We start from the raw sequence: 25,262 nt of genomic DNA on the forward strand, positions 1-25,262 counted from the left end.
ATTTTAACTGCATGTCACTCCCAGACCCCGACTGGGTTCTTGCAGACTCAATAACCCTCCATAGGTGATTTTCCTAGTGAAAATGCAGCCTACAGAGGACACTGGGCACAAGCTGTGAGGTCCAAACTCTTGTCAGTGGCAGTGAGCTGCTGGCCAGCACCGAGGCTGGGGTTCCCAACCACCCCCACACCACCTCCTGCCCTGTCACTGCCCCACGACGGCGCTCATTCAAGCAAAGAGAGTAAAGAAAAAGCAACCACATGAATTTCCTAAAACTGATTTTTAGAAAGGGAGCGGGGAGAAGTTCCTGCAGGTGCTGCCACGAGCTGAGATGCTCTCCCGCCAGGGCTTTATAGCCCAGATGGGGTTTTTCAGTGCACAGCAGCTCACAGGCCCTGGCCGCAGGGCGGCTGTTTCAGCTGGCTGCTCTGCCAGGGCAGCCCTCTCCTCATGTGCCAGCACCAGTCATTTTGGCCAAGTGTCTCACTGTGCCCAGGGGAAACATTCATCATTTCAGGGAGAAAAAAAAAAATCACTCGTGGAAGCTATCAGCTTTTGAAATTTTCATCTTTTTACCCCAAAAATCAGGATCGTGCTGCCGACCAGGCCGCAAGTTGGCAAGGGCGGGTCTGTCAGACGGGGCCCGGCCCTCATGCTGTGGTGCCTGGAAAGCTGGAGCCAGCACCCTGACTGGTGCCACCTGAGGCGAGTGGGGCTGTGAAAACATCCAACAGCAGAAAATCCCCCTCCATCTGGGTTTCTCTATGCTGCCCTCGCAGAGCATTATTTTTATCATCTTCTTCGAATCCTTACAAGTCAGTTCTGCTCCCATCCTCTGCCGAGTCAAAAGTTCTGCTCCCATCCTCTGCTTTCAGCACGGCGGTCTGCAAGCAGCATGGAGCAGGTAGGGAATTCCGGGCTGGGGACAATGCACAGCCTGCACTCGGAGCTGCCGACACCAAGTGTGGTGTTACTACTTCATGAAAAGCTTTGGAGACAGTGCTCCTTTGGCTCCACCTCCGCTACCAGAAACATGTTACTCAATGCTTCCTTCTGATGCACTCAGCACAAAGCAGTGCAAAACACGCCTACGGACACACTGATAGCAATTTTAAATTCTTCAGCTTCTTTGCAGCCCCTTCTCTGCACGTGTCTGAAAGCAGGAAGATTCACTCCTTTGCCTTTTTTTTTTTTTTTTCTAACTGCGCTTTTTTTCCCTACCTACAAATTCCTGCAATATCTCCATTCATCAAAGCTGATGGGAGCTTTAGGGAATTACTGCTGCCACTATGGAACACGCAGGCTCCTTCACTGCTCCTCCTGCAGATCCACCTTTCTTCTCCTGGGAAGAACATCCTAAGGGTTGGATTCAGTGGTCTTAGAGATCTTTTCCAAACTTAATAATTCAATGATCTACAGAACTGTGCAGTAGTTGTAATGTACAATGAGACATTGACCCTTGCTATTTTAACCATAGTGTCTGCCAGAAGTCTCAGGTCTTGATATCACCTGATTGCCTGAAATCCTGTTTTGATTTAAAACTAAATTTCTTCTAGCTAATCTCACTGCAGATCAATGAAAAAGACTTGAAACACTTTAGAATGTTTCAAGACCTGGAGTAATAATAACAATAATGGCTTTTTCCCCCTCTTTTAAGTAAATCTCAGGTGACTTGGACATGACTTCTGCACACCTGCGGCTGCCAGCAAATCAGAACTATCTGCACATTTTCTCCTTATCACAGCAAGAATTCCTGCAGGCCCAGGAGGCCAGAGAACTCAGCATCCTAACAATTACAGCGATTACAACTTTCTTGTGAAATAGAGAACTCAGCAGAGGTACAAAGAGATGTAAATAGCATCCAATGAATCATGTGAGAAAGGTAAAGCCAAGCTGCAAAACATCCTCTCCCTTCTTGGCTCCCAGCCTGGGGGCTCAATCTTACCATAAAAGTTCTTCACAGATTATATAGCAGCAGAGCATATAAATCTCCTTTTATTTCAAAGCAGTAGGTAATCAATACCCTAAATAAGGCAAAAACACAACTCTCTTTGGAAGATTGTTTTCTTGATAGAAGACAGGGAATAAATATTCCTAATAGGTACCTACTTACTTTTAAATAATAATGGCATCAACTCAGTAATCTGTGATGCCTCAATTAGAGCCCCATTGTGCTATGAGATGTGCAAACAGGTCAAACTGGTTCAAGTTATTCTTGTGATAATTTCTTAAAATGAACAGAACATGGGAAACATCAAAATGCTGAATGTAAAACCTCAGGTAGTTCTCTCAGACATCTTGTCTTGAGAAATCCCCAGAAAAGAAATGAAGCAAGCTACTGGGATAGGCAATCCTTAGCATAAACAAACAAACAAACAAACAAACCACTGAAAACTGATTTTACATTCATTCTTGTTTTGTGGATTGTAGGGATGAAAGGTAGAAAAGAAGTGTGCCTGGTGAAGTAACTCCCTCTTTTGATAATGCACACACATGCACATACATTTGCCCTCTTCCTATATACAGTAAAGAAATCCATTCTGCTTTGATTTTCACAAGTAATAAATGAGTCACATCTAGAAATAAGTTAACGTGATTAGTACTGAAGAGCAATCCGCTACTTTTAATTTGCCCACTGGCAGTTTCACACACAGATATTTTCAGTGTCTTTTAAATCTGATTTTTCCAAAATGAAACCACCTCTTATCCCACAGTAACATCCACTGAGAGACTGTATTTCCCTGGTCATTTTAAAAATGGGTTAAAAACATGATGATGGAATGAATTTCCAAACTTCCCTTGATTTTGTTGGTAATTACACAGGTAGTCTGACCACCTTTATTCTCTCCAAATGGTGTTTTCCATCCCCACTACGTACAGTAAGAGACGTAGAGTCTTCAATGCTGTTCAGCTATGTACAACCTTTCACAGTGGATCCAAAGATCCTGGAGATGTAAAATGCAGCAGATCAAGGTTTGTTTACTGTTATTATGAGAACTGATAGAAATTTTTCCTTTTGAAAACAATTATGCAGAAAACTGGGTTTCTGCTAAAGGAACACTTTCTACTAAACTTCTGTTTTCTACTGAAAAACGTCTGTACACTAAATCTTGTACAGCAGAGGTGTTAATGCTGCTGCAGTGAACCTGGGGAACTACTTCCATGTATTGCTCATGGTCTCACCTTGGGGTCATATCCTGCATGCCTCACAACCCCACATCAGGTCCCTGTCTGGGATGGGCTGTGTCCCTTTAACCACACGAGAACCTTTGACTTGCCCAGCCTAAAGGGAAGAGTGCAAGCCATAAGTATCTGTAACTATAAAAGTCATAAAGTGCCCTGGCACTATTTCAGAAGCAATATATTTAGATGTTAGAGAATGCACTTCATCGAAACCTCACAAACTTTATGGGAGGAAAAAAAAAAAATCCTTCCATTTTCAGATCCAATTACCATAATGAGAAGGTGATGTGATAACAGTACCAGTGTCAAGTAAGAAGCAGATAGGAGGACCTGATCTCTGCCTGGGGGAGTTTGTGATCTAAGTATTTCATCACTGCCTGCCAAAGTAATATGCAAAGGTATGGTAAGAAAGATGTAAGCAAATGCTTCAATTTGTATATCTGAAATATTACTAAGTGCTGACTCCTCTCATCCAGTGTCTCTCAGCTGCGTAATTCTATGTAGAAAACAGAGTCAGGGAGTGTCTTCAGGGCCCGGAAATTACTTTACTTAAAGATCAACTGCAGATTTCATATCTAAAATATAGTTGGTAAAAGAAAAATAAAAATCTGTGGACAAGGTTAGCAGCACTGGTGGGGCAAATGAGTCAGAGGACAGTGTGGAAGTGAAGCATGCAGAGGAGAAAACCTCTGAGGGGATAAAGGTGCTTGAGCACAGAGGGAGGAAACAGAGGAGCCATTCAAAGCAGGTGACAACAGGGCTGTAGAGAGGGAGATGAAAGTCTCAGTAAGGCTGTGGAAGAATAGGAGATGGGTAAGTTCTGGGTGGAAGATAGGAGTCTGGCCAAAGCTTCTACTGCAGATGGTTTGGGACATGAGAGCAAAAGGAGCCAGAGGTGACCAAGGGCTTCTGGCATAAGGATCAGGGTGGAGAAGCAGGATGGTGAAGTACAGCTACGTTTCCAAAATAGGTGCACTCTGCACGCTTCTCACTGCAAAACTACCTCCAGCTTTCCATAATGAGCTCAGGCAGCCTTGGCCTCTCTCCAGCCACCATCTGAGCTTCATTTTACAGCAATGATGTTTGGGCAGTTGCAAGTGGATAGCAAGCAGATAGGAGATCATTACTGTATGCTCTCCATTGCTGTAGCCCTTGCAATGCTAGCACTAACACCTGAGCTTTTTCTTCTCCCCCAGGGAACATTCATGCCTTACAGTGGCTCTGCAGTCAGAAGGTCCTCTGGGTTACAGCGAGCAGACCTACAGCTCCTCCTCCTCTTCCTGTCCTCCTGGCTGTGACCTGCCAGGAAAACCATGTCCTGAGAGGTCTTCCACCCAAAGACTTAACCATCACAGGCACCCGTGACAGATGTGAACCACATGGCTGGACAGTGGAGAGCTGCTGGGACTCTGGAGAGTGAGCACCACAGGCCGGTAGGCAAGAGGTACAGGAAGAAACTTCTGCATTCCAGTGTGAAGATGTGCCATGAGCACATTCAGCAGCCCTGACCTCAAACTGTGGAAAGAAAGAGAGAAACTTGCAGCAGCTTTGTTCAAAAAGAGGCTCTTAAATACAGAATTTAGGAGACACTCAGGTCTGTCCTAGCAATTGAAGGGTTCAACTTTTTGTCATCAGATCTGAAGAGACCACAGCAAAACAGAAGCTGGTACTTTACTGAGATCTCCTAACTCCCATGTGTACAGTCACATAGTTCGAAGGAGGAGAATAAACACAGGCACCTTTGGAGAGGAACAAAGCGACATCACCTTGAAAAACCTTTCCTATAAGTGACTTGGTCCTTTCCTGCTCACAGGTCTGGTCCCCAAGGAAAGAAATGTTGAGCAGCTCTGTCAGAGCAACCAGACTTTATCACAAGTTTTCTCATCCATGGCTGAATTCAGGTCCTGCCTCCATGATCATTAATCCTGGCTCTTTGCTCTCAGTACACATTTGATCTGAGTCAGCCCAGGGCACATAATCACATTTAAGATGAATTAGCTAGAACACATGATATGGAGTTTATGCTGGCCTCATGCCAGCTGTGGGAGGATGAACGACACCCAATCCTGCACAAAGCCTGCCAGCACAAAGTTACCCTGGTGCTGTTTTTGGAACAAACGTGAACCAGCAGAGCCACATCAGTCCCCTGGAACCAGCCCTGTGCACAGACTGGTTGCTGCACTTTGATGCAGTTATACTTAGAGGCAGACTGACTAAGTCTCACTTAATTATGAAGTCAGGCCAATCAGACTTACTCTTAGTCAAATCACATTTCAGTCCTTACATCAGAGATGTCCCACAGTTAAAAGGATCTACATTACTCCTAGACTGGGTATAAGCAAACACATGGTACCTCCTTAGCTTTGTCTCCTTCCTCGCTGGGTCTGCTCAGGGCACATCCCATGGTGATCCAGTACTAGAGCAAGCAGAGACACATTCTCACTCTTCCCTCTGCATTTTGGAAATTAATTGCCTTACCCTTTTGGGCACATAAAAGAAAATTAGAAGGCTCTCTTGACAGATAACTGATTTAGCCTGTGACTTGACTGTTGAGTTTCTAAACCATCAAACTAAATATTGGGAGGAGAAGAAGGCAGGATGAGAGAACCCCTGGCCAGTGCCTACTGTTTTATTGCAGCAAAGCAGTCACTGTCAGCTGCTCTCTGCTTGAAAATGCATCCCCAAAACATCTGCTGTGTGTGCCACTGCTTAACATTTTAAAATGCCATCTATTATATCACTTTATTAAGTTCAACACAGTAGAAAGTATAGAAAGTATAGAAAACTGACAAGTGCTCAAAGTGCAGTGTGTTTATAGACAGACAACACAATGCACTGTTTTCCTGCTGGTGTCTGGGTGACAATATCTATACATGCCATTCCAACAGGAACTTGTAACCAAATGTTTTCATATTCAGGTTAAAAATAGAATAAAGTTTCTGAAACAACTATTGTACCAGTTATCTTTTACTAGATACAGTTAAAGGGTACTCAAACTTCTTGGATTGAATCCCTAACAGACAATTTGGAGGAAAAATGTAAATTCTAGAAAATAAAAGCCATAGGTACCTCACATGGGGATGCTCATAGAAGTTAGAAAGTTTGAGCAAGACCCTGAACAGCAATTCCACCATTCTCCTCATGACAACGAAGGGAACAAATGGAAGAGAAAGGCAAAGAGACAACCTGGATCATCTTGTGGCCTCCATCTTGCCTTAGTCTGCTTTTCCCTAGTAGGATAAATAATTTCTATCCTACATCATGAACCACATAATTTTTATATTTCTAAGGTGTGATAACATTTCCTTTTTCCTGCCAGTTGCCAAAGAAAGCTTTCAAGGACCTTGGTGAAATATCTTCTGTTCTAGCCTAGTTGATTCATGAGATAATCTGTTCTTAATATCTGTTCTTAAAAGTCCAAAGCCTGTAGCTCTTAAGTTTCAGATCAGCACAATATTCATTCCTTGCTGTGACTCAGTGGAGGCTGCAAGAGATGGAGAAGAGGGAAAAAAGAAAAGTATTTTTATAGCAGGTTATTTTTATTAGAAAATTGTGTGTTGTATAAAAACGGCCTTATTGAATTGAGGTGTTCAAAGCAATTCCTGCAGAGTAAGATTATAGTGAGCAGAGTGCAGGTGAGAAGGTCAGAACTGCAAACTAAATGCAGTTTATTCTACTGGTGCAGAAACCTAGGAATGTGTTCCAAGGTAATCATAAACACGTGTGATGCAAATACCTCACGTGCATAGATGTACATCCCACCACAGAAATCTTGAGCTGTACACAAAGGCAGTAACAACTAAAAGTAAATATAGTAGAAAAAGTACAAACTTTTAGTCTCCTTGCTAAATCATGTAATAAATTATGTTCAGCACAAGTTATGAGAACAAATGCATGGCTAAAAAGACTACACTTATCATATGCTTAAATAAAGCATTGATGACAAAAAAAGGTAAGCATGCAGAAAGAAGGATGCGTTTGGGTGTGTCCATTTCAATCCATAGTAAAGCCCATGGCAAAAAGGAGATCAGCCTGAAAATAAAACCCAGGTGGTACACTAACTATACATAGGTGACTAAACAATACAGTGCAGTGGAAGAACACAGCATTCAAGCAGTGCAAGGGGGAGATAAGACATCTGTAAACTGCCCAGGGGACACAATGTATGAGATCATACGGATATTGTAGCTGCTTCCACGCATGGAAACCAGGGGGGCCATTTCTGCAGAATGATCTCAGTTCATTGAAGACTGAGCTTTTACTGTCCAGTTGCTACCTGCTCCAAGCTCATCTTAGATCCCCTGTGTCCACTACAGAAGTGGGCAAGGGAATGCACAATGAAAAAATCTGATAAAAAGCAGAGTTCATTTGCAGTGCTATGAAAATGGAGGGGATGAGGCTGGGGAGAGCACGAGCAGTACACAGTGAATTCACCAAACCACCTGGTGCAGTCTTGTATTTAGCATGAAGACTAAACTGCTCTGAATGCAAAACCAAAATGTTCACCAGCAGTACTTTGACCAGTGGCTTCAATAAAACTCAGCCAGCCAGAAAAAACACATTTATACATATTGACTCCTCAACAGTTACCCAAGATCAAAGCAAATGAGGATGGGGGTGAGGGGTGGGAGGGGTCGCGGGGAAAAAAATTTTTCCTTTATTCTGGAAAAAGATGTTTTCCTCCATTATTTTGCAGCTCACTCTATGTATTTTCCTAGTGGCATGTTCTTGTCCATACTAAACTCATGGCTTGTCACCTCTAGTCATGCTTAAGCCTTATAATTTATCAGTGGAAATTAGCTGTTCAAGTCTTGCCAGCATGGATGTCATGTCCATCAGCAAAAGACCACACAAAGTATGTTTGCTCCACTGGCATTTTATCACATTAAAATAACTGTGAGCCAAAGAAAGCTGAGAGTTACATTAACACAAATTTCTACTCACCTATATTTTACACTGCTTCAAAAAGCAAGACAAAATGTAGAAAAAGGCCTAAGGAAACCAAACACATGGTAAGTTTCCTGAAGGAATAATCCCTTTCCCTGAAGAGCATCTGCAGAATAATATGTCAGTCAGAAATTGGAATTTCCTGCAATTAATCAATTTAATAAAAAAAAAATTGTGACAGCCTTCCTTCAAATTCTGCACATGGTTTGGTTGCATTTCTGTTTCTGGATCTTTTGATCAATCATAGAAGAAAAGTGACTTGCTAGACTTGCTCTACTGAAAATGAAAGATGAACTGGGAAGCTCATTTATTTTATTTGGAGAAAGAAACAAAGACAGACAAACTGACCAAAAAGCCAAACCAGGCCACTGGCCAAACCAATTATTTGTGTCTTGCCAATCATTTCAGTCCATATTTGTTCCTCTAACAAAACTGAGCAGCCTGTTCATACAGTTATTTGCCTAACAATGAAGAGGCAATCCAAAATTTTCTGGATTGTTTCCAAACAAATGTTGAATATAAATTTACATTCTGATAATTTTTTAAAAGAATGAGTTGGAGGCTTTCAGGCCTCTACACTTATTAATACCTACTAAACAACCAGAATGAAGCTGACTCACAAGAGAAAATGTCTTCTCAGCTGATGGAGCCATGAAATTTGGCATTTTTGGCTTGTGTCTGGAGAGGAAAGTGATTTCCTCTATTAATTATGCTTCAGACATGCCAGTATCCAAACCAGAACTACACAGTAAACACAGGTAGGGGAAGATTGAAGAACAGGACAAGACCCTACTGGATATAACTGGAAGGTCTGCACTTGATTTATGGCCTCACAGCTTGAACATACCTCACTAGTGCTGCTGCTATAGTAACAAAACAGACTGGCATGCAGGTTTGTGGTAATAATGTTTGTTGAAAGAGTTTTCTTAGTTTTGTATTCTTGCTTCTGCTTTTTTTTTTTGGTTTATCTCTAATGGAGGTTAGTATATAAATTTTGCAAGAAATGCAAAACTAGAGGGGGGAAAAGGGCAGTAAAGGCTTTGTAAGAGAAACACATAAAACTATGCAGTTACTTCATGGAGAAAAGGGAGCAAAATGTTAAAGATTATTTGGGAATCTCCTAAGCATTTCAGCCACCCTTTGGGCTTTGAAAAAAGCCTGACCTGGAGGCACAGTCCTCCCAAACTCTATAAATATTGGCAGCTTTCTAACTGAAACTGGCAGCAGTGAAAGGGAACTGAGAGGAAGAGAGCAAGACTTGGTTTATTCAAGGCCAGGTTCATCCTATGGCCCCAGTGACTCAATCCCTTACACATCTACTTTTCTTTAAATGTTACAAACAGCCCCTGCTCATGCAGTGGCAATCAACAGCAAAACTCCCATCCCCTGTATGCATAAAATTACCTGGAAGCTTTTGCTCTTGTGTGGAAATAGACTAAAGCTCATGTATCATACTGACCCATTGATTGAAAAGAGTCTTTGGCCTTGATTCAACAAATCCCCTTATCCAGAGAAGATCTCTGGTACTTGATCACAGTACATGCGCTGCTGATCTGAGATCTTAAATACATCCCTAAATTATCACAACATTAAGGGCATGGAGGTTAATTAAAAAGCAAATGAGGGCATTCTATGAAGGTAATTCCAGTTACTCTGACCTGTAGAGGCATGCACAGCTTTTGCTCTGAGTATTTAATAGACACAGAAAGCAATTTAGTTCAATATTGTTATGGCTTCTTGAATATAGCATTTAGCATGGAAACCCAGGAGTATGCTTTCATTTCTCATGGACCTAAAATGGGACTAATCTAATATTTCAAAAAGATACAAGAATTTAGAAATCAGTGAAGAATTTCATTTGTCTTTACTTACATGTTTTCTAGTACATATTTTCAGTATTCTCTATTTTTATATAATTGATCTGTCACTTTATTCTTGCATTTCTACTCTCTGTTTCTGTAGAGCCTCAAGGAAGAACAAGGCCTCTCCACACCTACTCACACTAATTATCTTTCTTACTGATGATGTCTCACCCACAATGATAAGCTGAAATGTGAATCTTTGACTCACTGAAAAGGAGGAATGGAGTTGCATGCAGCTGATTTGTGGTTCAGTTCCTCCATTCAGGACACCAGCTTAAAAATAAACCAAGGTGAAAAAAATATTTTCATGGACTGTAGTCCGTTAGCATGTAAAAGGACTTAAGAAGTGGCATGGCTTTCTGGCATAGGAAAAAAAATCTCCAGTCTGGCATACAGAAGGGGAAAAGCCCATCACCTACAGGACAACTCACCTTATTTACAAGAAGTGCTTCTGCACTGCAAGTCGTTTATCCAAGGCAAACAAGGGACCAACACCATTCTAACCATCATAACTACTGCAATCCAAGGAAATAAACCATCTACCAACATACCTCTCTGAAAAAAACCCAAGGCCCCGCATACTAGTTCAGGAGGTCAAAAGCTTTTTCACCTTTAGTAAATAAGGGCAGTTACAACATTGCTCTTTTTGAGTATATCAGTTTTGGCTTTTGGTTTTCTGGCAAAACACAAGGTATCCTCTCAGTTACAAAAACCTGTGACCCCTCTGAGACACCAACTGGTTTGGAAAGTGGAATATGGATTAAGCGGCCATTAGCTGTCAGTCCCCATTAATTAGACTGAGAAAAAACAGTGATAAATGAGGGGGTAAATGAAGATACTGTAATAAAATACCCTGAGTCTGGTAGAAATTTTTAAACTCAAAGTAGTATTCTGGCTTCCTTCCCCTACCCCTAAAAGAGGTCAAGAACCAAATCAGGAAATTACAGAGAGGTAGAATTAGCATCTGGCACAGGAAAACTTCCAGGGATGTGACATGAGAACACCTGGAAAGACAGTTTGATTAAGGACAGCCAGCATACATTTCGACAAAGGAGGTCATGCTTAACTAACCTGCTGGATATCTTTGAAGATAATGCTGCTGTGGCAGATAAGAAAAGGGTGACAGATGCTGTATAGCACACTGAGGTTAGATTTTTTCAAAGTTTTGACAAGGTCCAGTGTCAGAGATGACTAATGGAGACAAACAAAGTTATAGATCGCAAAGTAAAAGGATAGAACAGTGGTTGTGGAGCAGGAGTTCAAATAAGATACAAAAAATATGTTGGGAAAAGGGTACTGAATGCAGGGATCAGATTTACAAGGGTTATCCCATCCCACTAGTCCCAAGCATTGTTTGTGTGTCAGACCAAAACACTGGCATGACCTACAGTACTATATTATGGCAGCAATAAACTGTGGCTTTAGAGCTGCTTTAGTTCACAGTACTGAGCCTGTACTTGTACACTGATGTCAGTACCTTCACATGGGCTCAGGATTTAATCTAAGCATCAAATCTAGGGCTGAGCACACTCAGTGCTGAAGAAATTGGTTCAATCAGCAAATCACAGACTTACAGAATCTTTCAAGTTTGAAAAGACCTGTAAGACCATCAAATCCAACCATCAACTTAGCACCACCACCATGTTCATCATTAAGCATCATCCTTACGTGCCATATCCACACTTTTTGAGCACTTCTAGGGATGGTGACTCAACCACTTTCCTAGGCATGCTGTTCCAATGTTTGACAACCCTTGCTGTGAAAAAACATTTCCTAGTATCTAATCTGAAGCTCCTCTGGCACAACTTGAAGCCATTTCCTCTTGTCCTGCCACTTTTTACCTCGGAGAAAGAGATGCCCCCTACCTGGCTATAACCTCTTTTCAGGTAGTTGTAGAGGTTGATAAGGTCTCCCCTGAGCCTCCTTTTCTCCTAAACAAACCCAGCTTCCTCAGCTGACTTTGCTCCTGGTCCTCCCCTAGCTCCTTCTCTGGACTCACTCCAGCACCTCAATGTTCTTCTAGTGAAGGGCTCGGAACTGGACACAGGATCCAAGGTGTGACCTCACCAGTGCAAAGGACAGAGGGACAATCACCATCCTGGTCCTGCTGGCCACATTATATCGGCCTTCTTGGCCACCTGGGCACACACTGGCTTGTGTTCAGCCACTATCAACCAGCAAGCACCCCCAGGTCCTTTTCTGCTACTTTCCTGCCACTCCTTCCCCAGCATTGCCTGTGGTTGTTGTGACCCAAATACAGGACTTGGCCTTATTGAACCTCATACCTCTGGTCTCAGCCCATCAACCCAGCCTGTCCAGATCATTCTGCACAGCTTTCCCACCCTCCAGTAGACCACAGCAACCCAACTTGGTCTGCAAACTTCCTTAGGGTGCACTCACTCCCCTCACCCAGGTCATTGACAAAGATATTAAACAAGGTTATCCCTGGGGAGCACCACTTGTGACTTACCACCAGTTAGATGTAACTCCATTCACCACCACAAATCACAGCTCAACACAAAAAGCACAAAATAACTTAATCCCTGAGAAAGGAATCAGGAAAAGCTGAGCATGCTAAGTACTGTAACACGGCACTTTGTTGAGGCAAAGGATTTTAAGGGTTGTAGTGGGAAAATGTAATTAAAGCCACCAATATATGTCAAATATCAGAGAAAATGAAAAGAAAAAAAAAACTGAGAGATGGGATACAACTTTGGTTAGCAATAACAACTAGAAATCAATGGCTTGTTCTGGAGATGAAGGCTTAACAGATGCTCTGTATTAGTCACTATATGACAGAGTGACTATTACTGCCTCAGAAGGTGCAAGAGGAGGGCAACAAAAAGTGAAAATGCATATTGGCTCTTACTGGATCCTAAATTACTAAGTGGGTGAAGTGAGGGCAAGTTATGTTTATTTTCATTGGAAAAGAAAATATTTTGATGTGACCTAGTAGATGACTTTCAAAATCATGACGGCAGTGATCAAGGTAAGCCCTACCAAGCTAGGGTGAGCAACTGGGGAAAGGAAGGCAAGGTATACCTAAACAGGCTGCAAACATCTTAAATTCCAAAATAATACAACTGGGAGAAAACAGGGCAGTTGTCAGGTAGAACTGCTCCAGCTTAAAACACAATAAATGTGGAAGATATTATTACAAGAGGCAGCTGAAACAAAGGCTATATATGAGCTCAAAAGACACTTGGACTTATTTCAAGAGAAGAAAAGAATTTGAGGACTTTTGTGTGTACCAGAATCGTGGGATTAAGGTGCAGTGTAAAACAGTAGTTATGCCAAGTCAAGATGCCTAAAATTGTTCATACTGTCACATACATAAAGCAGAATTCCCTGTTTTGCTGCCACACCTTTACCATGGAGCCACAGTTAAGAGAAATATCTCCATGAAGCAATCTCCCTTCCTGCAGCTTCTTTTGGTCAAACTATTTGGGAAGAGCTCTGCTCCCAAATACCTCAAGGCTACGAATAGCTGTAACAAAGGCAGAAATGAGCTGTAGGAGTGCCACCAGGTCCCACTTGCAGTGACCTCCTGAAGCACAGACTGTGCCTGCTGCTGCAGCTGCTGTATGGCTCCCAAAATACTGGCTGAGGTCTAGGAGGAAAGGAGCAACCAGAAACAAAGTTGTGCTCACTTTTCAGGGAGATCTTCCCATGCCCTCAGCCTGTCAAGTCCTGAAATGGTCATAAGGTTTAAGAACCGGGCTCCCTGCAACCCCAAAGCTGCCTCAGCTCCAGGCTACCCCAGATACAGCCAAAACCTCTGAAATGCAACAGGGCATGGGGTAGGACTCCCCAGTGCTGCGGATCCATTACAGAGACCCTTACAGCTGTCTGTTTACCTGTCTGCTTTATGGCATTTTGGTCTAGGATATGAAAGGAAAAAAAAATTCTGGGCATGTGAACTCTAGAAGGAGATGCACTCAGCACTCCCATCCCAAGGCCAGGTTCTGATTCACTCCATCTTGACATCCCTGCCACACCAACAGCCATGTGATGCAGTTTTGACCAGAATCATGAGTAGGTAAGCAGGATAATTGAAAATGGGTTGTAAGAACTTTAACTCTTTCTGTTTAAATTCCATTCTTATTTTAGAATAGCCACCTCAGAACTAGCCTCAGTTTTGTTATGAGAAAAAAATAATACTCTCTGATTTAGAAATTTACACTCACCAGTCTACCTTCAAGCTCCTTCTTATGGATGAGCTTTAGCATGCAGAAATTAGGTGACTGTTTTGGAAATTTTCACATGCTTCTTTCTAATAGAGAATTCACCATCATGCAGATTTATTTTTGTTTGCTGTGAGTTATAGAAATATGTAACCCTGAGACTGAAACAGGTTTTCTCTTCTGATATTTTTTCTATTACCAGATATCCTGATAGCTTATTCAAACAACATCATTAGTTCTGAGCATTTATTTCATGTTAATACGTCATAAGAAAAAGCAAATATCAGAGCTGTGCGAAAAGCATAAATAGCAATGTAAGTATGCAACTGTATAAAAGAGGAAGAATAAAGTAGATGAAGGAACTATCCTGTGAAACATGAGCATCCTAACTACAATGATAATAAGAGAGAGAGGACTTAGGACAAGGCACAAGGTTAATACTTTTTTTTTTAATTGTGTTACTGTTCCTTTAGACACAACTTAGCAAACGATGTATCTTCAAATATTCCTTGGATGAGTGTGTTTATCTTGTTCTGCAAGCACTGAATCCAAACAAACACTAGTCAAAAGCCCAGTCAGTATTCTGCTTTCCCTTGCAAACCAGGGCTGAATCTCACAGCTTGATTTCCTCAGGGTGTCCACAGTATTTCTCTCCGGGGGACCTGCTGTATAATCACTGTCAAGTATGAATGTTCAAGTTTTTCTAGTTTGCAAATCTCAGGCAAAGGATTCCTTATCCCTCCTAATCACAACTAGATCCCCAGCAAAGGCCTTTAACTGGCCCCAGTCATCACACCATCACTGGCAGGGATAACAAACGGGAACCTCTGGGGAAAATTGATATTATTAGGCAGGGTGTGAAAACAGTTAACACTCTTTGGGGTAATGACAGACCACATTCCCCACAGGTGTAAAGGGACTTTCAACCACTTATGGGAAGGTGGAATTTGGCTGCTGGAGAGCCTGCCAGACTCCTCCATCATTCACTATGGAAACCTCAATGAAGACCGCCCCTATATAGAACTACAGGCAAGTTCCTTCCAAACACACCTATTTTTTTCTTTAGAAAGTTCTTATCTGAGTGATTTATTGAAATTAAATTCTCAGGACTCCATTTGGCTACAGAAGACAACTGGCATTATTCAGGCAAAGAGACAATCGCTAAGGAAACCAAGTGATGGGTGATGTCACACACTCTTTTGCTCAAATATGTTGCTTTGGAGTAAGCAATTTCTAGTAAAAACATGTATTTTACATTTGTTCCTTGCTTGTCACAAAATTTCTTCATGTCCAAGATTTACTTAGGATATTTCTTTGGAGTTCAAGGATTGAGAAAGGACTGTTTTTCCTGATAAAAAAATTGCAGCTTCCTGTTTTAATTATATGCTGATAAATTATATTGATAATCATGATGACTATGCTGTGCTGTGCACAACTAGATGAAGGTTGAGAAATACTCCTTCTGTCTTTCTAGAAGTCATTCTGGAAGTGGAACACAAACCACATCTCCAGTTTAGGCCATTGAGCAAACTGAAGGACACATAAGTAGCGGAAACACTGTAATACAAGGTGAGAAAGATTAATTATATTCCAGACTGCTCTTAACAAACTCCAGGTGATCTGAAAACCACAAACAGTTTGATAAATAAAGCTGCGATACTTGTGTCCAGGCTCATAATGTCCTCATCACTATTTCCAAATAAGTAGAAGCATAAATGCATATATGCCTCTGTGTGTGTGTACTTACATATTTATTTATCCAAACTGTGAATCTATTTTGAAAAAGAGGAGGAACAAAATTTATTGTTCCATTTTGGCACAGCAACAGACAAGGAAACACATCATCTCCTTCACACAGAAGGAGTGCATGGAGCCAGCCACTTGTGATAGAAACAGGAACAGCCAAGGAACCCTCTGAACAGCAGCATGGGGCTGGGAGCACCCCCTTTCCCACTGTCTCCATATCATTTAGTCCCAGCACAGTGAAGTGGGCTGCATGAGGATTTTTTTCCATTCCAAAGCAATTTCTACAGCTTTATCATAGTGGAGCTTGAGTGAATTGGGATCACCTCGGTGTACAGCAGTGCTTTGAGAAGGTGGGAAGAGTTGTGGTTATAATGAACTGTCTGCATCAAATTTTTTGCTTGCCTACATTAAGTGTCTATAGAAAGCCCTGATTTCCTTTTAAAGAAAATAAAAATGAAGAGTCTGTTTTTGCTTAGATGCATGTGTAGGCTGAGGGCCAAAAACAGCAGCAAGAGCAAAAGCCTTATCAAAGCTTAAAAAAACCAAGTAAAAAACCCCAAACAAACAAACAAGCATATCCCAAGATAGACACTTAGCTGAACCCACTGTGACACAATATCCAAGTTCCTGTCCTTTCCCACTTCCTTCACTGCTTATTTGGGGCTTGACTATGCTACAGTCTTGCCAGTCCACCCAAGGGAGTTCCAAAGGATGCACTTTCCCACTCCTCTGTGCACAAATGGGAGAAAATATATGGGAAAAGAAAAGCTGAAGCCACTGACCCGCCCCATTTCCTTGCAAGTCAGCAGGCAGACAGAGCAGGAGCAGCAAGGCAAAGACATTCCCTCTTGTCTTCTCCAGCCCACCACCCCAAGAACTGTCTGGCCACGAGACAGTGAGCAGACACTGCACTTGGTGGCACAACATCCTCTCTCTCCATCCTACCCACTGTGGCACAGGGGGAGAAGGAACAGGAGGGCTGGGGATGCCTTCAGCTGCCAGTGCCCAGCTGAGACTGTGTCTCCTGGAGCAAGAATCAGTCCTGTGTCCCCAGGATACCGTCAGGGTTTCCAAGGCAGAGATCTTGTACAGCAACTAAGGCAGAAGTGGCATAAATAACCAGTGTCAACAGAGGAACAGCAAGGGAAATGTTCCACTTCAGCAAATCAGCACCTATGTCCCTCATGAAAAAGTAACTCCCCTCTTTCTTATTGGGAATAACAAAAAGTACATTTAATTTTGCCAGAGCAATAAAACAAGTATAAGTATTTCCTTCCTATCTTCATAGCTAGCATTTTACAGAATGATCCATGCCAGCACATCCCCTTCTCCTGCATGTCCCAAGAGATAGTTAAAGCGAGCATTTCTTCATTCATACACAGAATGCACATTCCAGTGCTGCTGTACAAATGCTGTGATGCCAAGGAACGACTACATGATTCTCCTATTCAGGCTGTTTTTTTAAATGGAAAACAAGAATGTTACCCTGAACTGTCTGCTTTTGGCTGACATTTTTCGATGTTCATAGAAACTTACCAATGAGATTCTGGCATCCAGAAAAAGAAACAGTTTGGTTCTGAGCTAAAAAGTGAAGTTTTCCTTTTGGAAATACTCACAGATACTTTTTTGCCATTTTGATATAAAATAAACTTCATCTTTCCAGCAAAAAGACATTGTTTGGTCTTGACTCTTGCTTCAAAACAGCTTCCTCCTTTATTTCTCACAAGAGCAGCCCAAGACTGTCTGTCTCAATACTTCAGTCTCCTTCTGTAACCCATGCCCCCTTTGCTTAGCTGATGCAGCTCTGATCACACAGCAGGGTCATGCCATTCCCCTCATGCACATGCAGGGCCAACAGGAGAGCCTAGGCAGCATCTGGAAGGGAGAGTAGATAGGCCAATACCAGAAAAGGCAGCTTGATTTAATAAAGGCAAGTAAATGTTCTACTTTTCCTGATAAAAATTGCTTTTGTTCCTTTAGGGAAAAGAAAGGGAAGCTTTCTCTGCCCTACTCCCTTTCTCCAAATTACAAAAACAAATACATTTGGATACCTGATTGGTGGGAGTTGGACATGCAGGTATTTTCATGCAGCTGAGTCTATTCTCTTAAGCTCAGTTGCAATGCTCCCCTTTATACACATCGTATCATGTTGCACAGTAATGGGTTAGGGAAGGGATTTCCAGATCTCCCTGAGAAACCAATTTAGTCCTGAAGGCAAAGAAGCTGAATGAATTCACGTTACCTCAGACTACACTAGATGCATTAAAACCAAGGATGTGGTTAGAAACAGTAAAACACAATTCAGGTCTTCATTAAAAAGCTGCTTCATGATTTCTCTGTTGTTTGTACCCTTTTCTTCTTTCACCTCTCCCTGTTCCAAAGGAGAATAGAAGCTACTCAGTCACCAAGAAGACCTTCAGCCCAGGAAACAAGAGCCAAATTCAGCTCCACAAAGTGCCCCAAGGAAGCTACTGCCCATACAGTTCATGCAATGGGTCGGCTGTCATTAGATTTATTCACATCTGACAAGCAGAAATGACAATCTAGAGAAAAAGGATGGCTCCATGTCCCTCTCCTCCTCTTCCCCCACTTGTGTCAGGCCTGTGCCTTATGTCTAGTGGTGGCAATTAGTTCCACCAGCTGTGAGACACACACACTCATAGACACAGACACTGCACAAACAGGGGTGGGAGCAGCTCTCCCAGCCCTTTAGGGTACTGTGCCTTGGGATTGCTTAGATGGGTATGACAGAACCTGCTGGGGAAAAGTGCAGACAGGGGAACCAGCTCGCCCAAAATCACAGAGTAAACCTATGGCTTCACCAGTCTCTGCCTCCTAATGCCCTAATGACCGCAATGGGACTGTACTGCCAGCTGCAAGAGAGCATGAGGATGACGAGTTTCATTCCCTTCTCTCCTAAAGCACATCTTGTCTTTGTCAGGCCACCTTCTGCCCCAGCTCATAACTCAGCTGCACCACAAACTCCAGGCTGGCATCACAGAATCTGGCCTCCTGTGGGCAGTGGCAGCATGAGCACAGCAGTGACCTGAAGGAGCTGTGGCAGGTCCCCAAACCAGCCACAGACAGAGCTTGTGACAGCCTCTGAAGGGTTAACACAGAGCTGCCTTCACATTCTGTTCCCTTGGTCAGGTCTTCTGACACTTGAAACCCAGACTCATTTGGAAGACATTAAGATCTGGGGTGGAGGTGCTATTCATGTCCTGGACATGCACTTGGAGATTTAGCTTTTCATTTCAAACCTCTCAAAGCAAGTCAGATGGGATTTTCCCACCACATTGCTTTCCCCATAGAAGTGCTTTCTAATGACTTTTGCAAAGCCAGCTTTGCCTGCCCCATGCAGTTCTCCTCCCTCAGCTGTTTCAACACACTGAGAAGTTTCAGACCTTCACCTGCTCTCCAGCCCGCTGCCTGTGCCCCTGCCCTGACACATCTGGGGAGAAATGAGCCAGCTGGGAGTGGAGCAGCTGGAGGGGAAGCCAAGAAGAGGCACGGGGTGCTGCCTGCACTGGGGGCTGTCAGAAGGGGTAAAAACCTGCCTGTCACTCACGGCCCATCTGTGCCACACCAGGAGATGCACACAGCTTTCCTGTGGGTGTTGCCTCCTTAGCAGACCATGACATCAGTGCTCTGTACAGGCTTCATTTCACAACAGCATAGAAGAAGCAGAAGGTTGGGTTAGAAAAAACAGAAAGACAGTACACAATCTTTTATTTATATTGAAAAAAACATGAGAAGACCAGAGGGGAGGATCCAGCCTTCCTAACATAGTGTCTTAAGTCTGGGGAGGGACACTGATGACCTTTCTTAAAAACACCTACCTCTTTCCAGTGAATATGCAAGGAGCCCAGAGGACTTGCTTCACTATCTTCCTAAAATAGATCTGGGTGGGTCAATGACACTGTCAGGCATTCCTTCCAAGTATAAAAGGTCTTTAGTCATATTAATCCTGCTGCACCGAAGAGTGCAACATCTCATCATGTGAATGAAGACTGCAGTGTAACAAACATCTCTCTCTTGGCTGAATTAAGGCTGCATGAACAACATCAGTTCAGGTGTCTTTCACACATTTCTCTTTTTTTTGTAACCGTAATTGTAATCTTTCAATAAAGATGTTTGTGAGTTTTGGAGATCTGGGGTTTTGGATTTTTTCATGCATAAGTTATTTAATAATAGATACCGGACAGAAGCCTCTGTACATTAAATGAATGGATTTTTTATCCCATTTACAGAAAACCCTATCTCCAGAAGCGATCAAACCAGAAGAGGCAGAGAAAACTGAAGAGCTGTTGGCTTTTCAGAAGATCCCTCCACAATAGGAGACAGTAACTTCTCAACAGGCTTTGCTTGGAACTGCTTGGAACTGCTGCAAAAAGTAGGTCTCATGTGAAAGCTGTAAGGTTAGTTGGAGAAGAGCTGACTTTGCTTTTAGAGAGTGGTGACAACAGGCTGAGGTGGAGATACACAGTGAAACAACCAGGTGGAGGAGAAGAGTGAGACTTGCCTGCAGGCCAGCACTGAATATTAGCAAGCTGGTATAACAGGGGTTGTGCTGTTCAAATAGCTGAAGAGGCAGACGGTACATGAGATGAGCATCCTGTTCTGTATCTCAAAACATATTTCCCTTTACAAAACAATTCCTTGTAAGTTCTCAGGGCTGTTTTGTTTATCCCATAGGTTTCCTGGGGTGACAGAAGAGGTTTACTTGTTTTTAAACATCATGCTTCCTGTCTCTGGATAAAACTGGTGATGTTTATGACACTCAGCGCTCTACAGATATTTATCAGCTGTATAGAGTGCAACAGGCCAGTGAATAATTCTCATATTGATATAATTAAGCCACTTCAAACTCCATCACAGTTCAACCATTTGAACTCCTGGTGAGTCTTTTGCTTCTAAAATAATACATTTTAAAGCAAGTAATTACTTGACTTAAAGGTTAAAAAAAAACGTAAAAAAGAAACCTCAAATCCATCCTCTTTGTTTGTCAGATATTGGTAATTCTGCTTCACTTCATAACCATTATGTTTTCAAAAAGTAAAACAAATAAAGAGAGTGGAGTGAATGCTGAGGTTTAAAAAAGATCAATATGAAGACCTGTCTAAACAGGCTGTGCATTAACAAATGTTTCTCTGACCTCCCTCTTGAACCCTGTGTTTTGGTAGCTACCTAACTTAACCTGTTTAGCATGAAAGCAAGAAGTGATTCAGAGTCTTAAGCCTCCATAAATGCATGCTAGTAGAAGAAAACATCAACAATATTTATTTTTGACAGAAACCCTAATATCAGGAAGACAATACAGCAATGGCATGAAGAAAATACATTGGACACAGAATTTCTCATTCTTGTACATTAGAGGATAGAGGGCTTAGAGAAGCCATGGAGATAGGCTTCTCCAGGTACATCCAGTGGCTTGTAGGACAATTCCCTCTGGTCCCTGAGTGCCCTGAACCTTTATTCACACACTGGTCCATCTCTATCTTGCATAACATAAATACTCCTGCAGCAGCTCCTCAAAAGTGTTTCCAGACCATTGCTTCCAATAGGGTAGGGTCTAGCTCAGAAGTTAAATTTCAGCATCCATGTGTCTTTGTTTACCACTCCCTGACAGAGAAGCAACATTTATTACTGGCTAAAGCACGCATCAGGTCTGTGTGTGCTTTCACACACAGCCCACTGCAAAATGAGGTACAGGTATTAGGGTTCCAAAGGTTCCACAGTGACATTTCTAAAATTAAGTTTTCCCTTCCTCCCAGATCATGCACATAAATCAAAACTGAAGAAGACAATGGAGTAACGTTTTTACTGACTAGCTTTTTAACCTAAAAGTGTTAGGTTAAACACTTTGTTTGTTTGTTTTGTTTGCTGACAGCAAAGTAGAGATTATATTTGTCTTAAAAGACAAAAATTACCTAGTAGAAGACGAGAAAAGGACTGTAAGACAGTGAAAAGCACTGGGGAAAAAAGCAGTCTATGAAAGAGATTCAGGCAGAGAGGAAAGAAGAAATAAGCTTTCTTTTTAGCCCCTAAAAAGACAATACCACGTAGCAATTTCTATAATCCAGACCAAAGGTTCTCCTTTGCTTCACAGAGTTTGAAAGAAGGGGAAAGAGAAAAAGAAGAAATGGAGCTTCCCTAGCAATGTGGGTGTTGTGCCAGGGTGCCCTTCAAGTGCTGCAGCAGTGGTACCCAAACATTAATTCCTCTGCCACACTGCAGAGAGCCAGTGGCATCTCAGCAGATTCCAACTGCACCTTAGCAATGCCCAGCAGAGCAGCTGCACTCCAGAGAGCAGCTCGCTCACACGTCCCTGAGCTGTCAGTTTGCAGCACATCACTCCAGCCATCCGGATGGGAGGCCAGCAGAGTGGGGAAGGCTCACAGTGACCTGCCCAATAACATTTTCTGCAGATTGGAAATCCCAGTCAAAGCTCATCCAGTCCTATCGTAACCTCCTGCAATCAAACCTGACAAGGAAAGCCAACTACAGAATGCATTTCAAGCCTCGCCCGCTCTCCCAAGAGTAGCTCCACAAGATAGAAGCATTTTGATGGCGGTCCTGAAATGTCTGTCTATCTAAAGTGACCTACAAATTCCAAGGTACAACACATCCCTTATTCCACTTGCCTCAGTTTTGGAAACCAAGTGCTGTACTTAATGTTGGGGTATAACCATAACACAAGTCAAGTCAGAACAAGGAGGTGGGCAATGGAAGAGCAGAGGAGCAAGGACTAGCTACCAAATTCTGGTAGAGGTAATTATCATCTGAAGGGTATGCTAACAAATATGTTGTGGTGGGGACTATTAGTCCCTTTCATCAGCTATAAAGGTGCCTCCAGAGTAGAATTGTCTTTACTCATTACCTCTGTAAGTATGAACCTGAAAGAAGCAATGGGAAACAGACAATTTGCAAAACCGTGCTGTCTGAGCAGGACAGGCACTCCCTGCTCCATCAGTGCCAAGCCCCACACGTATGTGCCAATGCAAAGGGCAGATCACTGTGTACACAGGGCTGATCCTTGGCACAGTATCTTCTGCCTTGGCACAGTATCTTCTAATAATAAAGTAAGAGTCATTTGAAGGCATTAAAATGGGCCAAAAAACCAAAAACCTGGACTCAGATTCAAAGGCACAGGTAATCAGTGCATCTTCAGTGATACTAGCCAAGTCACACCAATTTATTCCTACTAAAGTCTGGTCCCTTTAATGTGAACACCATCCTTGGGTTTTATTTTCTCTCACTGGATTTAGGAAAATAGGCTCATTTTCTTTACAATAAAAACTTCCTTCTCCCTGTCAAACATCTGTATCTGAATTCAGTGAAAAGAGAGCAGCAGAAATTACTCATTTTTCAAAAACACATCCATCACTGCACATGGAAGAAAAAAAAAAAGGTAAGGCTGTGTATATATATGTATGAGAGATTTGAAAATCCCACATATGTGACATATATGGCATACTCCACAGACATACCATATCATGCATGCATATCATACACAAACTGTATAGACATGGGTCTGTGAGGTTGTATATAGACACCCGTGGCAGAGGTGTCTGGAGAGAGGGCAAAGAAAAGTCTTCATGCAGTCCAGACTTTCAGGCATGGCCCCTCCAGGCATCAGGATCATTAATGGTTACTTGGTGACCTTGTGGAACAGAAAATTTTCCTTTTTCTGTAGGGTCAACTGTTGTGGAGCATTCAAGCAGGCATTTCCAGCCCTTCCACAGCCTCCAGTAATGTTCTCAAACACAGTGGTTCTCTATCAAACCCTCTGCATTTTCAGAGCTCCTTCAGCAAGGCCTGAGAGTCTCACCCATTTTACACAAGGAACCTGAACTTATACCTGCACTGGAATAGCCTTATCCTTGCCTAAGATTAAATGCTCTGCTCCATCAGCATTTCAGAGAATGGTTTGGCTTTTTCCTTTTCCAGGAGGAAAGGAGATCTGTTGCATTTTTCTTCCCAGCAGCCTTCTGCAAGCAACAGTGAAGGTGTTCTGCCTAGGGCAGTCACAGGTTCCCAAGGATATGTCTCTTATCCCACAGGCAGAAAAGAGGGAGGGAGCAGTGCCAAAAGGAATGCCAAAGTTTGCTGTTCCCTTTTTGGAATGTCAGTGCTCATTGATCACTAAATCACTTGAACAGCTTATTAAGTAGATGCCATAGAGAGTTACTGCCAGTCTTCTATTAATTTAAAAACACTAATGGGTTTTTTTTTCGGTGTAATTCTTTCTGAATGAAAAATGTTCCTTGTTGTTAAATTATGATCATTTTGGTCCTCAATGACCAGCATGCAAGGTTGTTGATAACAAAGAACATAGATTCAGAAATTTTAACACCACAATATGTTTTTAAGGTTGCTCCATAGCTTTGTTGTTTTATTTCTTTATCATTTCAAAGGATCCCTTCCATTTGGTTTTTCCATTTGCATACAAACTGACATTCTCTTGATATATATTATTCACAGGTTCATGTCAATACCAGCATAAGTAGAAGCTATCAATCACTTCTCTGATGATAATGGTAAATAAATAATGCACACTTTAAACCTTCAAAGCACTGCATAAATACCAGTTTGTTTTCACAACATCCCTTAAAGCGTTGAGGAAAGCAGTTTAACCATTTCACTAGACAAAAGCTCAGATTCAACCACAGCTGAAGACCTGTATGAATCATTTTGTATATTACCCACAGAAGAGCATACATTCTGATACATAACCTATACACATGAGACTGGGAAAAGCACATTTCCTCCCTCTCCACCCCCCCAAAATTAAACTTATTTTTAAAAGAAAGCCAGAAAGGGTTCCCCTGACAGAATTGCCATGCAATATTACCAGATTGTGCTGCCTTTTCCTTTGGATACTGAAAGCTTCTGCTTCCCCACAAACACGGGGGAAAGGGGAGACACCACTGCCTGCTACCTCCCAGTGCCCTCTTTCCCACAGGGCATGAGGCTGGAGCAGCAGCTACACATCTTTGTAGCACCTAAAGGCATTTCTTTGTGGTCACCTGTGCTGTGCCACTCTCCCATACAGCACAGAAGTGCCACAGGCAGTGTTCTGGGCACAAAAATTAAATACAGGGGGGGAAAAGCTTCCTTGTGGTGAGGCTGGTCAAACTCTGACACAGACTGACTGGTGAGCTTGTGGAGTCTCCATCCTCTGAGAAACTGAAAATCCAGCTGGACACTGCTCTGAACAATCTGCTGCAACTGCCTCTGCCTTGAGCAGGGGTTGGGCTGGGTACACTCTAGAGGTATCTTCTTGCCTCAACTGGTTTGTGTCTTTTGCATAAAGAAGAGGGGAATCCCTCATTTGAAC

The 25,262-nt window shown here is 42.4% G+C and overlaps 1 protein-coding gene and 2 long non-coding RNA genes across 5 annotated transcripts in view; 1 reads left to right on the plus strand and 2 right to left on the minus strand.

Annotated features, from left to right (window-relative positions):
* NHS (NHS actin remodeling regulator) overlaps positions 1-25,262 on the minus strand; it is a 246,541-nt gene that overhangs the window by 153,237 nt on the left and 68,042 nt on the right. The window lies entirely within an intron of this gene.
* Positions 182-7,134, plus strand: LOC111922853 (uncharacterized). Its single transcript, XR_002860763.2, has 4 exons — positions 182-904; positions 1,658-1,882; positions 3,444-3,581; positions 4,380-7,134. It is a non-coding gene; the product is annotated as an uncharacterized LOC111922853 (long non-coding RNA).
* LOC147653979 (uncharacterized) lies at positions 17,612-24,127 on the minus strand. The gene is made up of 3 exons (XR_015284174.1): positions 19,333-24,127; positions 18,165-18,293; positions 17,612-17,797 (listed from the first exon to the last, which is right to left on the minus strand). It is a non-coding gene; the product is annotated as an uncharacterized LOC147653979 (long non-coding RNA).

This window comes from Cyanistes caeruleus, chromosome 3 (assembly GCF_971803275.1).
Source record: "Cyanistes caeruleus chromosome 3, bCyaCae1.hap1.1, whole genome shotgun sequence".
Taxonomy (NCBI): Eukaryota; Metazoa; Chordata; class Aves; order Passeriformes; family Paridae; genus Cyanistes; species Cyanistes caeruleus.